The sequence below is a fragment of the Hibiscus syriacus genome, unplaced genomic scaffold (genome assembly GCF_006381635.1).
Source record: "Hibiscus syriacus cultivar Baekdansim isolate YM2019G1 unplaced genomic scaffold, ASM638163v2 tig00014377_pilon, whole genome shotgun sequence".
NCBI lineage: Eukaryota > Viridiplantae > Streptophyta > Magnoliopsida > Malvales > Malvaceae > Hibiscus > Hibiscus syriacus.
Genome location: NW_024062324.1, coordinates 17,838 through 34,045, shown reverse-complemented (window position 1 = coordinate 34,045; position 16,208 = coordinate 17,838). Strand labels below are relative to the sequence as shown.

At 32.2% G+C, this 16,208-nt stretch overlaps 2 pseudogenes; one reads left to right on the top strand and one right to left on the bottom strand.

Moving 5' to 3' along the window:
- LOC120207237 overlaps positions 1–16,208 on the bottom strand; it is a 24,506-nt pseudogene extending 8,298 nt beyond the window's left edge.
- On the top strand, positions 8,304–13,484 carry LOC120207238 (annotated as a pseudogene).

The following is a 16,208-nucleotide window of genomic DNA, read 5'->3' as shown; positions in this document are numbered from 1 at the left end:
CACATAGCACATTTTCATGTAATTCACAGATATCCCTTAGCTTATATCTCTTGATCATTTAATCATAACTTCTTATCACATATCTCATAGTAATGTCTTCCTATATTCATTTCATCACACAGGCTCATAGTTTATGGTCATATTATTCACATTCTCTGACTTATCTCTTATGATATGGTAATCACTACACTTATTTCATATAACTTATTACCGAATAATTCACATATAAACACCTAGATCACTTTCACATAGCTTATATAAGTTTCCTGAATCCTTTCATATTACCTGATAACATATATCATATAGGTATATAATAACTTATCTCATTTCGTCTACTTTATGCTTTATTTCTTTATATTCCCTTAGATTATATAACTTATGTCGTATTTCTAAACTTATATATTACACTTAATCATATTTTATTTATATACTACTTTAATCCATTTAATTAATTCAATTTCATACATTTCTTATAACCTTTTCATATAACCCCATAGATCTTTAGCATATAATTTATCATATATATATACACACATATCAACGCTTTATATTCCAATTCCCTAATAGATGTATTATTCTCATTCCATTCTATAATTCAATCTTATTTAGTTTCCTCAATTCTCATTAAATCAAATAACTCTATTTTACTAATTCTCATAACCATGTATTTCACATAGTCTTATATTTCATTATCTTATTACTTATATTTATTCTCCTATGATTCTTCATAAACCTCTATTTTCATTTCCCTACATCTATTGACTTATCTTCTATATTCATATAATTTCATAACTTATTTGATATTCTCTCATTAACACTTAATAGTGTGTGTACATAAACCACATAGCACATACAAAACATATCAATTCATATAATCAAGCATACATACACTCATATTCAACTCGTGCCTTTAATCATGAATTCATATGTAACTCTTCAGGAAATAGACTCATCGCAAGTCTTCTTCCCATCACCCATCATATACTATTGAATATGCACTCACCTGGCCTCACTAGTCAATTTCAATCTCTTATCTTTCCCTTTGATCGATCTTACTTGACAATGATTCCGGAACTCGTTCAGGCTCTGAATCTACATAATTATACATTTTCAAGACAATTATTAGATACCTACATCTTGTAATTCGATACTAACAACTTAAACGAATTTAATAAACCAATATTCATTTCTTCCTTTAGGGGGGAATCGGTTCCCCCCTGTGGGAGTATCGGTTCCCCCATGACATTATGTAAATTCTGGTTCGTTTGAGGGGGTATCGGTTCCCCTTGAATGGGTACCGATTCCCCTAGCCCATAAATCACATTTTGAGCTCGAAAATCACTTCATTTTCAGTTTCACACTTCCTATTTCACTTCCTTTAATATTCTTAACTCAAATATACATACTTAAACTAATAAATTTTCATTCAATATCTCTTTAACTTAAAAATTCACTCCTCCACATAGCATTCAAGAATCATACCAATTTTTCCATGTTACCCAAACTTAATTCTAACACTTCTAGCTTATTATTCTCATAGATGACATGTCAAATTCAACTTCCAATTTGAGTAATGAACTCTATTTCAAAATTTCATTCAAAAACTCTTAATCTTTAATCTCTCCTAATTCCACCATCCTTTGTTTTTAAGATGATTTAAGATTTCCTTAAGCTTAATTATCATCCAATAATCATAACCAAATCCTAAATTAAGCTAAATATCAACTAACAAGAGATCTTACCTTTGTTTATGGCTTCACGGTGGAAAAGAAGAGAATGAAGAAGAGAAGTCTGGAACTCTCTCATATTTCCCACGTTTTATAATACTCAAAAAGGGAATATAAAAATCTTTCCCATGAAAATACCATTTTACCCCTTTAGTTCATCCCTCTTTACGATTTAATCCAATATTAAAATTCTTTACTTAACTCCCGAGACTTTTAATTTATTTCTAAATTGAGCACAAAACTTTCAAAATTTTCAATTTAGTCACTGACCCTGATTTGGGATGTTACACAAATCATCCCTTGAAGCATTACTATAATCGAGAGAAGGTTCAAAGCACTACAATCGCAAACCAAACAAACATGGATGATGGATTGACGCGTGATTTTATGTTAGGAGATGATTATATAAAATTCTAAAAGAGGGCGTAGTTATAAAAATTATAAGGACAAAAACAGATTATCAATAGAAAATATAAAAAAAAAATATAAAATATAAGAGAATTTGAAAACTCTGGTGGGACGACTGCCCCTACTCACCCCTCGGTCCATCCCAAAATAAAGATATAGAAAATCCTAAGGTTTCAAACAACCTTAGTGGTTAAGAAATTGTTATTATTTCTTAATATTTCAGATTTAAACATCATGTATGCAATAATTTATGAATGTTTAATGTCATATAATTGAAAGTTTTGAATAATTATTGTCTTATATTCACTCAGACTATTAATAATAATAAAAACACTCAAGAGGTAACAACTAACAAGACACATTGTCCAAGAAACATTATGTTCAATGGAACTACATTCCTCGTGAGGATAATGTTTTGTTAGATGACGTGACGATCCAATACTTCATCCAACTATTAAATCTCATAACACCAAAGTCATTCCAATACAAAAAGGGTTAAGTGGTAAAATAATAAAAAAAACAATTTATCATAAACTGACAAATCCTGAAATATTTTGAAGGGGCGTATATATAGAATATAATTTTTTATATAAAATAAATACAAATAAAATTTTAACGTGAGTACCACCAGTAAAACTAACAACAAACATAAAAATTTCAAATTACCCGCTCTAAATAACCTTTGCATCCGCCACTCTTGTCATCCACATATCATAGACTAATCAATCAGAAATGTTTACGTACTACATCAAGGTATCAAAACCCTTGTTTGAATGAAGAAAAAAAATTCAATCAAATAATTAATTGATCTAGTGGGATAAGACACTAGATTTCTTAAATATCTCTAAAAAATATGAGTTTCATATAGATCAACTACAAACCTAATACATATCTAGCCCCGATAATACCCATATCAAATGGTGTTAACATATTTTATTATAGTTTTAAGTAGGGGTGTGTAAAAAAATCCGATTCATTTTTTGATTTTTGAATAATTGGGATTATATATCCGAAAAATAAATTTTCAGATCAGATACATATCGATAAAAAAATTATTTTCAAAATATCCGAAAATCCGATTAAAAAAACTGGATCTTTAGAAGAACTTACCCATCTAAGCCCACTCTAGCGCCCAGCCGTGAGCTGCCCATTTAGTTTAAAATATGGGCTGCTTTTTTAAGTCTCATCAATCGTTATAGTAGTGTAACTTGGGTATATTTGTTGGTGTCCAAAAGCGATTATCTAGTCTTATGAGTTATGAGATTATCTATTAACATACGTCTCTTAATTTCAAGAATATCTTATAAGTTTTATAGAAGAAAATTGATTATATAGTCCCTTTAAATTGTTTGGGTGTGTTTCCTTTACATGAGTGTATGGCAGATAAATAAATAAGAAATAATAAGGAGATGACAGTTGGGCACGGAATAGCATAATTTACGTAACATAAATAAGGTTGTAGTTGGAAAATGAAGAAATGTAAATTTATTTAATTTTTGTTAAATTAATTTTTATGTTCAGTTTGGATTCGGATATTCAATTTGAAAATTTAGACATCCAAAAATTTAGATATCTGATTTTTTCGGATCAGATACAGATCGTAATTTTAGTGATTTATATTTTCGGATATCCAAAATTTTAGACTGGAAAATATCCGATATCCGAATGCACGCACCTAATTTTAAGTTTAATTTAATATGAAATATGTGCATTAAATTTTATCCAACTTTTCATATTCGTAAATAGTTCATCCAAATTTATTCAGATTAAACTTTCGTTGTCAAAATGTTTCAATTCAGATTTATAAATAAAAAAATCTCTTATTTACTTTCAGACCTGAATCGGTAAGTCTACCTTTGAACGTGTTTAATTGTAGAAATAAGTGTTTTAATTTGAGTTGGACTTGTGGCGGCTTTACTTAATACTTGGGACTGTTTGACTGTTGAAAAAAAGTGGGAAATTAGGGGCAGGCGCAGCAGCAGCTATTATGTCAAATTTTCAATTTTGATTACATTTTGACTTAATTATATAACTATCAAACTGACTCTATCTCGACTGCCAGAATTGACTTTTTCAATTGTTCTTATTAACTAATGGCCGCCAACCATGACTCCACAAATTTATAATAAACAATATTTAAACATATTTAACATTGACACCAACCAAACGATATTAATAATTAAGGGAGGGTTGTTATCGTTAGAGATATCGAGATTGAATATGACGTTTGCATAGATGTTTAAACATCCATTGTCAAATAATTAAAATTCTTTCGATAAACACCTTATCATCTTCTATGGCATAATTAAAGAGTCATATTGTTAAGATAGTACATTAAGAAAGAAGGAATTACTAATTCTATTTCATTAGTAAAGAGGCTCATAAAGATCCCTTTGCAAGCCAATGGAATAAAGGATTGTATGAAATCCTTACAGCACCATGGAATGCTCAATTATCCCTTAAGTTATGCTTTTTAAAACATTACTGTAGCCCATTATATATATTTCATGCCCTCTTATCTATATCCAGTTACAAATTATAGTATAGACTTATCATTTTTGATACGTGACATGCATATTGATGGATTTCTCATAACTACGTTATTGTGCATGCAACTATTTTTATGGTGAGAGATTATAATCCAACTACCTTTTACAAAGACATATAAGATTATACCTTAGGTTTAACATCCCACATAAAAATAAGATTATTTCGACAAAAAATGATTAAAATCATTCCTTTCGGATTCATTCCAAGAATGCACTGAAGCCAAGACAGGATTATTTTACGAGTCTGCAAGATTCTTTTCCTCTACAAAATAGACCCTACAAAATAGAAACAACTATGAACAATTTCTACACTTTATATAATAACTTTTGAAAAATATAAACAACATTACTAAGAGGAACAATTATGAAGTTCAAATTAATCATAAAAGAAACATATACCCTACAAAATTTAAAAAAAATTAAATATTTTTTATCTAAAATTTATAAGATAAAGTACACATATGATCACTAAATTATGTTAAGATGATTTTTAACATTAGTTTTTTTTTAAATATATATAAAATGATCATAGAATTATACAAAATAATCATTAAATTTTATGTAATCATTACAAAATGATCATTAAAACTTATCAAACTATTATAAAATGATCTATAAAATTATAAAAGACTATCACTATTTTATAATATACAACGATCATTTTGTAATAATTTAATAAATTTAATGATCATTTCGTAACTATTTTAGGGTAAACTACACATTCAGTACCCAAATTATCACTTTTATCCCGTTTTGGTCGTTCTACTATTTTTTTCAAAATCATATCGAACATTACGTTTTGGTCATCCACTGTTAAAAAATTAACAGAACTACTAACATGATATTTTTTCAACGATAATATGAAATTACCTTATGGTGACACGTCAGTACCACCCTTACTTTATTAACGACAGATGACCAAAACGAAACGTTAAATATGATTTTGAAAAGGAAAAAGTTAAGTGAGTAAAATAAAAGAAAAATAATAATTCATGTACTAAAAGTATAGCTTAGTTAGTATTTATATAATTTAACCACAAATATGTAATGTTTCTCCAAAGAAAATGAAAATTATGTAACGTTGAAAAGGGAAAGGATAGGATAGGTCAAAATGTGGAATAGCCGAATACGGTGAGGGGAGAAAGACAACAGCAGCAGCCACATTGGATCCAACTCTTTGTTAATTAATAAATTGACCACTTCGTGTATATCTTCATGATTCTTACATTTGTCCAATGGCATCGCCACCCGATCCTTTTTCCCGGAAATTTCTGGATTCAGAACTGCCAAACGGACACCTATCACAGCCACGTGTTTTTCGACTTCGGCCCAAAAATAAAACAAATCTGATTTAATGTGTTTTTAAAAGGATAATGGTTCTTTTTGCATTTAATCAATAATATTTATTGGTAATAATAACTTTAAAAATACTAATATTCTTTTAATTTTATCCTTGTTAATAACGAATCGCTTCTATTATGCTAAAAACAATTACGAGTTCAGACTTTAAAATTATAAAACTCCTTTTTAATAATTTATAAATTTCAAAAATTATATATTAAATTAGGGATGGTAAACGGGCGGGTCGGGTGCGGATACCCCCTCCTCCATCCCCATACCCACCTACTATTTTTCAATCTATCACATGCCCACCACCCATGATGGGTACAAATTTTCAAATCCACACTCTCCCACGCGGGTACATTTTCAAATCCATCCCCACACCCACTACCCACTAGCAACATACCTATCTAGACCCGCCTGACAACAAACTAATGAGATGTTGGAGTTGGTTCCCATACAGTTTGTGATGGGGTAGCAGTGCATTCTTCAATTTGTCAGAGGAGTGGCTCTACGAATGTTATGGAGACAAATTGTAGGGAGCATGTAGTCGCAGAGCTGGATTGTTATGTTGCTTTCGTTGTTAATGCTCATAGTGCACCTAATATGGGTTTTGAGGGGCTAAATAACATGGAAACTGCTGCTTTTGATGTTAATGCTTATAGTATGGCTAATTTGTGTTTGGATGGGCAGTATGAGCTAAAAAACATGGAAAGTGACGTGGTTAGTGAAATTATGGGTTTAATCAAAGAGTCGAATATTTCCCTAATTAAATACCAGATTAAAGACTAAATATCCTTAATATTTAGTTAAATTATATGTTATATATTATATAATATTAAAATTTATAAATTAGTCTCTAAAATTACACATAAATTCATAATGGTCCAAAATTTAATAGATATTTAGCTGGGCGGGCGGATGCGGGACGGGCGGATGCGGGGCGGGAGGATGCGGGGCGGGCGGATGCGGGGTGGGCGGATGCGGGGCGGGTAATGTCTCAAACCCATTACCCGCCCACCACCCACGACGGGTACCACTTTATAAATCCACACTCGCCCACTACCCGCTAAAATTATACCCATCTCCACTCTAATTGGAGCGGATGCGGTGCGGAATCCACGAAACTATACCCGTTTGCCATCCCTATATTAAATATATATATATGCTATTATTAGGGAGAGAACTCGGGAAAAATATAGCTTTAGTTTTATTTGTATATTATTTTGTTATGTTTCCAAAAATGATCTTTGAATATTGTTATATCTATATCAATTATATAGTTACATATATACATCTCCGTTTCCATAAATCTTAAAAAAATCTATGATATTCGAATTAGTTATAATATCCGAATATAATATCTGACAGAATCATATGATCTATCATAATATAATCCAAAAATTTGATTACCAAATCTATTTAATCTACTGACCTACGAATAACTATAATGACTTTATGCCTAACAACATCAACTAAAGTTATTATTAACACTTCTTAATCACGATTCAAATGGAAATCTCCATTTCATTCTCTTTTATTCTTATGTTCTCTCATTATGATCTTCCACTCAAATTAAAAGAGATTAATCATCAACAATGAATAAAACAAAGAGAAAGTAAGCTAAATAATCAAGTCTTATCTTATTACACTTAATTTATTTTCTTAATTTTTTAATATTTATAAATGCTATTTAAAAATGTTTTTTCCTAAAGAAATGCAATTATTTTAATTTTTTATGAAGCAAAAAGGATTATTATTAGTTAAAACTAAGGATGTAAATGAGATGAGATAAATCATGATTTATTCAAATTCAGTTCGGTCAATACTCAAATTAATTGGGTTTCTCTCAAATTCTTAATGAGTCAATACGAATTATTTGATATCTAACTCGAAAAGCTCGTGAACAACTCAAAAAATATATATATTATTTTTTAAATTTAATTATTAATAATATTAATATTTATATGTTATTTTTTCATATAAAAAATACAATATAAGACTTTTATGTACTTAAGGATCAAATTTTTAAAATCGAGTTTAAATTTGAGCTTCAATTGAGCTACATCTGATAATATTTTGAGTTAGAGTTTTTTTTAAGTTTGAGTCGAACTTAAAAAATTTAAACTCGTAAAATTTTAAGCAAAATTAAACTTAACTTTAATCGAATTCAAATATTTCTAGCTTAGCTCAATTTGTTTACGCTCTAGTAAAAACCGAAATCAAAATAATAATATTAAAATAAACATAATAAAGAAATGAATAAAAGAAAGACAAGGACCAGCAAATTGGCCGATTACAGTGCGAGCAGAGACTAAATGCCTTTGCTTTTAAATACTTCCTCAGCTCTCTTACTTTCTCGTTCGCTTGCTTCCTCTTTCTCTTCTCCGACTCCCCGTCTTTACCTCCCTTCCTCTTTTCCCCACCCTCCCCTTCGATTCCCTCACTTGAGGGTTTCCCCGTCTTTTCGTTTCCAAGCTTCCGCCGCCGCCGCCGCTATCATGGGTGACGCTCCCGACGCTGGCATGGACGCTGTCCAAAGACGCCTCATGTTTGAGGATGAGTGAGTTTTTCCAGATTCCGAACTCCGCCCCCCTTTCCCGTTTTTATTTACGTTTTTGCCATTGACCTTTGTTTGCTGTTATGCCTATATGATCAGCTACCGAGAAAATGAAAGAGAAAGGAAGGGAGGTTTAAGATAAAGTTTACTGAGTTTACTAAGTTCCTTTTCCTCTGTTGGAAAATTCTATTATCATTTTACGACTAACATTACATTATTTAAAGCTTGTTTAATAAATTGTTGATTGCAACCCGGTGTGTTTTTAACATCTTTGATCTATACATCTACTTTTCTCGTAGATTTGTGTATACAGTAGGGTATAGGTATATGTATGTTCTTTGCAAGTAAGCTTTAGAAAGTAGAGTTAATTCATAATTAGCTTATCATTATATGATTTAATTATCTCTAAAACTGGAACTTGTGTAATTCCTCTGAAATAGTGACCATTCCATCGAAGGTTAATTTTTGTTTTATTCTTGTCGCCGCGATCTGCGTTTCTTGCTAACTGAGGGGAAATGATTGGGCACTTCTTTTGTATAAGAGGCTAGTCAATTTTGAGCTTGTATATTTACTGCTGAAAGTTATTTTAACACATGTGGTAAAAAAGGGAAAAAAACATTAAAAATACGTTACTATGACCATGATTTTATTCATATTATAGGAGGATCCCCTTCTGGCTGCTAGCTAAGTCAATTGTGAAAAATAAATAGGATGATATTGCTAGCTAGCCCCATATTATCTTTTATCATCTTGAATGCCATCATTTTTTATCTACTGTTATGGAGCCAAAAAACGTATGCAGCCAGGCTTACATGCTGTTATCTGTTTGGTTAAATGTAAAACAATTCTCGACTTGAACTCTTATGCGAAGGCAACCACGTTAGTTTATGGAAAAAGGGAAAAAAATGCGTGTGAAAATGTTGAAAAAGAATGAAAACAGGGTAGTTTATTTTCTTTATTTTTGTTTTACATGTTTTCATTAACATGTGTGATTTTCATTTCTTTTACCGAAGTTCTTTGTGTGCTGTGTATTCCTTAGCTGGATTGAATTGAAGGAGGAATGTGATAGTGATACGTGAATGGTTGGTTGTAGTAGTTCACTAATTGTGGTATCTTTTATTGTATAGGATAACTCTTTCTATTACCAATATTTTATATTTTCTATAACACAAATCAAGGTCTAAAACTTTACCGAACATACAGTTTGTTATATGGCCATATTATTATGAAGCCTTTTCGTTTTGCAACTACAGAGGTCATTGTATTGGTCCTGCTCTTTTGAAGTGCACAATATTTAGTATTTAATACTAACATATCCCTTTGCTTCAAACTTCTTGCAGATGTATTTTAGTGGACGAGAGTGACAATGTTGTTGGCCATGAATCTAAGTACAACTGTAAGCAGAAAATCCCTATGATGCAGTTTCCTTGGGTCGTAGCAGTGTTGGCCTGCATCATCTTTTTTGTCTTTTTAAATTTAATATGCTCAAACACACACTCGGACACATACTTAACACGTGTCTAAAGTCCAATGCATTCATTTTGACTGCATAAGGCATAATCTAATCGTGCAATGAAATTATTTTTATTGTGATGACTTAATAGCTATATTAATCATTCACTCATAAGAGTAGTTATTAACTTAATTATGACATTTTCTTGATCTAGCTATTATTTATATGTATTTCCTCTGAATTTATTTTCTTGTTTGGAATATTATAGTATTTGCACCTCTGTTCTCTATTTTCTGTGGTGGCCATGCCTAGTAACAAAGATTGAGTATGTTGTATCTGTTGTAAAACAGTTGAAATGAAAGCTGGTAAAATTTCTTACGGCTTCCATAAGTGGTAAAGAAAACGCTCCTTTTATATGTAGGTTTAGAAGGATATCAGGAAGTTACATGTCCTTATTGTATCCCAAATATTTTATTAATTTCAGTTTTCTCCTACGAGCAAAATTTTGTATATGAATATTAAATGTGCAACAACTGCATGAATTCAGTCCTGATTTGATGTTTTTTGTCTTCGATCCTCTCTATTGATGTTGAGATTGACGTATATTACTTGTTGCTTTATTCATCAAGTGTTAATACTTTTCGGTTGGCAAATTATCTTGACCAGTGGAAATCATATTACTGTTGTTTTGGTGTTGAAAGGGAGATGATGATCTGCTGTTACATTTGAAACCGACTTTCATATACAGTGGGCCCAGTTATTATCTTTCAAATTTTATAGGATGGAGAAGCTCGTTTATAAAATTTTCTTACTACAGTGGAACTTTGAACAATTGGCTGCACCTGTTGAAAGAGAATTCATTTGATGTTTTTTAAATTTCTTTTGTAAAATCTGAAAAATACTTTGGCACTAAAATTTCGCAATAACTTTTGTTGTGTAAAATTATTGTGTTTATTCGTTAGGCTATAAGATGAATCACTTCATTTGCATGTAGGCCCTTTATTCTGCCTGTGATTTAAGAAGTGAAGATCAAAGAAATGCTTGAATCTCTGGCATAAATTTGGATCTTGTAGATTGTGTTTTATGTTGCATTATGGGTATTAAAGGATGTCTCTTGGCTTTTTTTTTTACTGTCATCAATGTCTTCACTATATTTCCTTTATTTCTGCACTTTTAACACCATCTTTAAAATTTACAGGTCATTTGTGGGAAAATATTTTAACTGGAAAGATGCTGCATAGGGCATTCAGTGTATTTTTGTTTAACACAAAATATGAGTTACTCCTCCAGGTAAACAATAAAATATTGGTTGTTGAGATATTTAGAATTGTTATTTTTTCAAACTTCGGCATTATAATGCCATATGAAGCCGATAAGGTATGCCTTGACATCTCATTTAGTAGAGTCTTAAAATTATAATATGCTTCTAAGCACGCTAGTTAGCACTAGCCAGTGTTTTGGTTGTAAAAGTCAACCCAACACCTATTGCACCACTTAAGAAATCATGACCTTATTTTCCTTAACTTGGGGAAAACCTTTTACACTTGTTGAGATTATAAATTCTATACAAGAGTTTCTCCTTCCTCTATTTTTATGTTTTCAAGAGTCACCTTGCTCAAAAAAACGAATTTTCAATGACTTTTTTCCTTCTCCACAAAATAATTTCAACTTCCAATTTTTTTTCAAGATATTATCTCCATAAAATAATTTATTCAATAAAGATATCATTTTTGGAAAAAAATTGAATCTTAGAACTATATTTATAAAATAAACTTTAAAAATATTTTACAAGTCATGAAAATAAAATTTGAATTATTAGATTTTTTCTTTTCATCAAGGAACAAAGTGACATTTCACAATGTAATAGCTTAGTTCTACTTATTCAACATTTTTTCCTATCAAACAGTGAATTATTTTAGTACTACTGTTATTACATCTATTTTACCACATATGTATTAAATAAGTTTTTCCTCATCCTATTAGACTAACCAGTTAAACGAGGTGTGAGTGTAATCACCTCATTTTTTTTATCATTTAGTTCATTGAAGTTGTGATTTTGACATCTAAACTCCAAAGTAAAAAGAGAATAGGTAAGTGTAGTTGTAAGTTGGACAGGTTGATCACTATGAAGTCAAGTTTTATATGACCAGTTGCTTTTAACTTCGGAATGGGTGATAAAAAAAATACGAGAAAGATAAAACAGAAATACGGTGAAATTGGATATTGTCGCAGGTCGCAGGTCACAGGTCACAGGCTCTTAGCAGTAGCTATCACCTTTCTTTATCTAAATCTTACCCTTTAACATTCTCTATAGTCTTATTTCTAATTTGGTGCCAGATTTGACATTGAATACAATGCATATGCACAATAGTTGTGCTTTGTAAATAGTTGAGGAGGAAAGTTTTCTTTACACGTCTTTCCTTTTGGGTACTTTGGCAGCAACGATCTGCAACGAAGGTTACATTTCCTCTCGTCTGGACCAACACCTGTTGCAGCCATCCTTTATATCGTGAATCGGAGCTTATTCCAGAGAATCATCTTGGTATATACCTCCTCTTCTACACCTGTTTCGGTTAAAACCTTTTTTATTTCTGATATGACCGATAATTTTTTTCCTATTTCCTTTCTAATAATCATCTACTCACAGGGGTGAGGAATGCTGCCCAAAGGAAGCTTTTGGATGAACTTGGCATTCCTGCTGAAGATGTTCCCGTTGATCAATTCACCCCACTGGGTCGCATGCTCTACAAGGCACCTTCTGACGGAAAATGGGGCGAGCATGAACGTAATACTTCCACTCTCTCTGCCTAACATTCTGCCCTAAGCTTTCTTTTATTTTCTTTTTTTAACTGCAAAAACAGTTTTGAGATTTGCATTCAAGGGAAAGTTGTTACAATTTACAAATTATGCATTTCAATAGCTGGTGTTGCAATCGTTTCACATCTTTTGTTGACCTGATTTTGTGGGTATTGTATGAACCTTTTCTTTATGGTGCAGTTGATTACCTCCTATTCATTGTCCGAGATGTTAATGTTCACCAAATCCGGATGAGGTAGCAGATGCAAAATACGTGAACCGTGATCAACTGAAGGAGTTACTGCAGAAAGCGGATGGCGGTGAAGTGAAACTGTCGCCGTGGTTCAGACTGGTGGTTGAAAATTTCTTGTTCAAGTGGTGGGATCATGTTGAGAAAGGGAACCTGAAGGAAGTAATTGACATGGAAACCATTCACAAGTTGTAGATTAGAAACAAGGGACATGAAATAAAGTACTTGCAGAAACAAGTTTAATTTCAGTAAATGCAGGCTTGAAATAGTTGTAAACATGTGTGGTTTGGTTCAGATTTATGTTGTTGCTAAATTTTGAGTGAAAAATGTTGCAAACTTACGAGGGCATGTACCTTAGATTTGGGTTTCAATAAGAGAGGTTGTATTAGTTGAGTGTGTATTTTGGGGGGTTCTATGGTTTAATGGATTTAAGATTTTCTATTTAGGGTTGATTTGGGTTCAGAGAATGATTTTTAAGTAATTTTTCATTCTAATTAAATGAACACCAATCTAAATTGTTATAAATATAATAAACTCTTTGTATATAAAAATATGATTTAATTTGAATAAATATCGGACTGACATATTAGATCTTTTCATAATGAATGATCTAATAACATCGTAAGCCTAGTGGCAATCTCATTCCATTCCCTTACCTTGAAGAAAGCCTAGTGGCAATCTCATTCCATTCCCTTACCTTGAAGATTCACGAAGGTCACCATCCACGTATCTCTTGTAGTCAACGTGAATATGCAACAATGACATAGGCGTATTAATACTTGTTTGAAAGAACTCACAATCGTACTGATTCACATACTATGGGTACATATTACAGGTCGTATAACATATCAGCTGTGATTTACATACAAACAAATTGTACCATCATTGAGTTCTTTTTTAGCTCTTCCATAATTTCTAGACTGAAAATGAGTTGGTTGGCCAGTCAAGCAATTGTTTCTTTCCATAGGTTCCTAAGTTATCCAACTAATAATTTTTTGGTTTCACAAACAGCAATTATAAAAAGAGAAAATAACCTCAGTGACAAAAGATGCCTTATAATATACGATTTTAACTAATTTTTTTTGGATTTGCCAAAATGACCAACTAAATCGCAATACGATCGATAATTCGCAACGCGATCTTCGGTATCGCAAATCAGTTTCTAGATTCGCAACGCGATTCTGACTATCGCATTGCGATTTCCCAAATTCGTAATGCGAATACGTAAATCGCAATGCGAATTCGGAAAATCGCAATGCGAATATGTAAATCACAATGCGATTACGTAAATCGCAATGCGAATTAGGAAAATCGCAACGCGAATTTGGGAAATCGCAATGCGAATCTGACTATCGCAATGCGATTTACATAGCGCCATTCGTATTAACGCGTATTGTTTTTTTCAAATTCCAAACACGAATATATTAATATATCGGAAACTGAACCGTCCAAAGTATATCCCGTAATCGCAACTCATAACCTAAAACCTAAAATCACAACTCAGTCTCATCTCCATCTCTCACTCTCTACGGTGAAATCCGTCCCCATCTCCGAAGATTTCCGTCCCCATCTCCGGCGAAATCCCTCACAACCATTCACGGTCAGAAATCCCTCACAATCATTCAGAAATGGAAAATCAACCTCCGAGGGTTAATTTTTTTTAATTATTTTTATTTTGAAATTTTTGCATTATTTTAGGTTTTTCATATTGAAATTGATGATAAGTTTACTGGTAATTTTAATAATAGATTAACCATTTCACTTAGATTTCTTATTAAATTCATTCGATTACTGCCAATACTGCTAAATTGTTTAGTCTTTAACCTTGTGAAGTTAGTATTTGTCTTTGTTTTGTCTTTTGGTTGAAGTAATGCAGAAGAATAATAGTTTCTAAACTTAAAATCGCAACATGAAAATGAAAATCGCAACACGAAAATGACTATCGCAACGAGAGAAATGAAAATCGCAACGCGAAACCAAAATCGCATTGCGATTTTCATTTCGCATTGCGATTCTCTCGTTGCGATTTTAATTTAGCGTTGCGATTCTCTCGTTGCGATAGTCATTTCCGCGTTGCGATTTTCATTCTCTCGTTGCGATTTTCATTTCAACCAAAAGACAAAACAGTGTTGCAAATTTTAGTTTCAGGAATAAACTACTATTTATGTTTATTGTTTTTGGTATATCTTCACAGTGTAGTTTTTGGTATATCTAACTTGGTATGTTTATTGTTTTTGTAGAAATTTTTTTCGGCTTCATTGACATTAAGGAATAAAGTTAGCCTAGCCACTACAATTACTTCGAAGCTTTCACCTGCACAAAGAAAATTGTTTGAGGAAACCTGCTTCGGGCCATGGCTGAGAGTACATCATCCGGGTGGAGATGCTAATTTGACCCATTTATGGCTTCAGACCATGACTAGCGATCTACCCGACAGTATACAACGTGGTGAGGAAGAGATATGGTTTCATTTTCCACCGGCGTATACTTGTTTTGGGCAGAAGGAGTTCTGCTTAATCACTGGTCTACGATTCGGACACGATGATGTAGGCCGGTACACTCGTCATATCACCCGCCCATCATCGTTATCCAGGATTTTTTCTGATGAGTCAATAAAGAAGCCGAACTTACACGTCGACGACCTGAAGAAATTGTTTAATAAGAAAGATGGTTTTACTCGGATGAATGACGTCGATGTTGTCCGAGTATGCCTTCTAGTACTTTTGTATGCCGGCTTTTTAGGCAGAGAGGCCAGACAACCTATTCCTTAGGAGCTAATATTATTGGTAGAGGACCTAAATGGATGGAATCTGTTTCTGTGGGGTTCGTATATATAGAAAGCTACCTGGACTAAGTTGTTGTCTGCCTTTGATGACCGCAAAAGTTTGCGTGGCGATGGGTCGAAATACACTTTGTCAGGCTTTGTTTGGGCCTTTAAGGTAAGAATTTCTATATAATGTTTTCAAAATTACAATTAATTATTTAACAATTACTAATGTTTGTTATTATATTGTTTGTAGATTTGGATATTCGAGGCTTTCCCCAGCATGCAGACATATGCATTAAAAACTTCAAATGATATTCCTAGGGCTATTTCCTGGAAGAGGAAACGTCTGTTGGATTG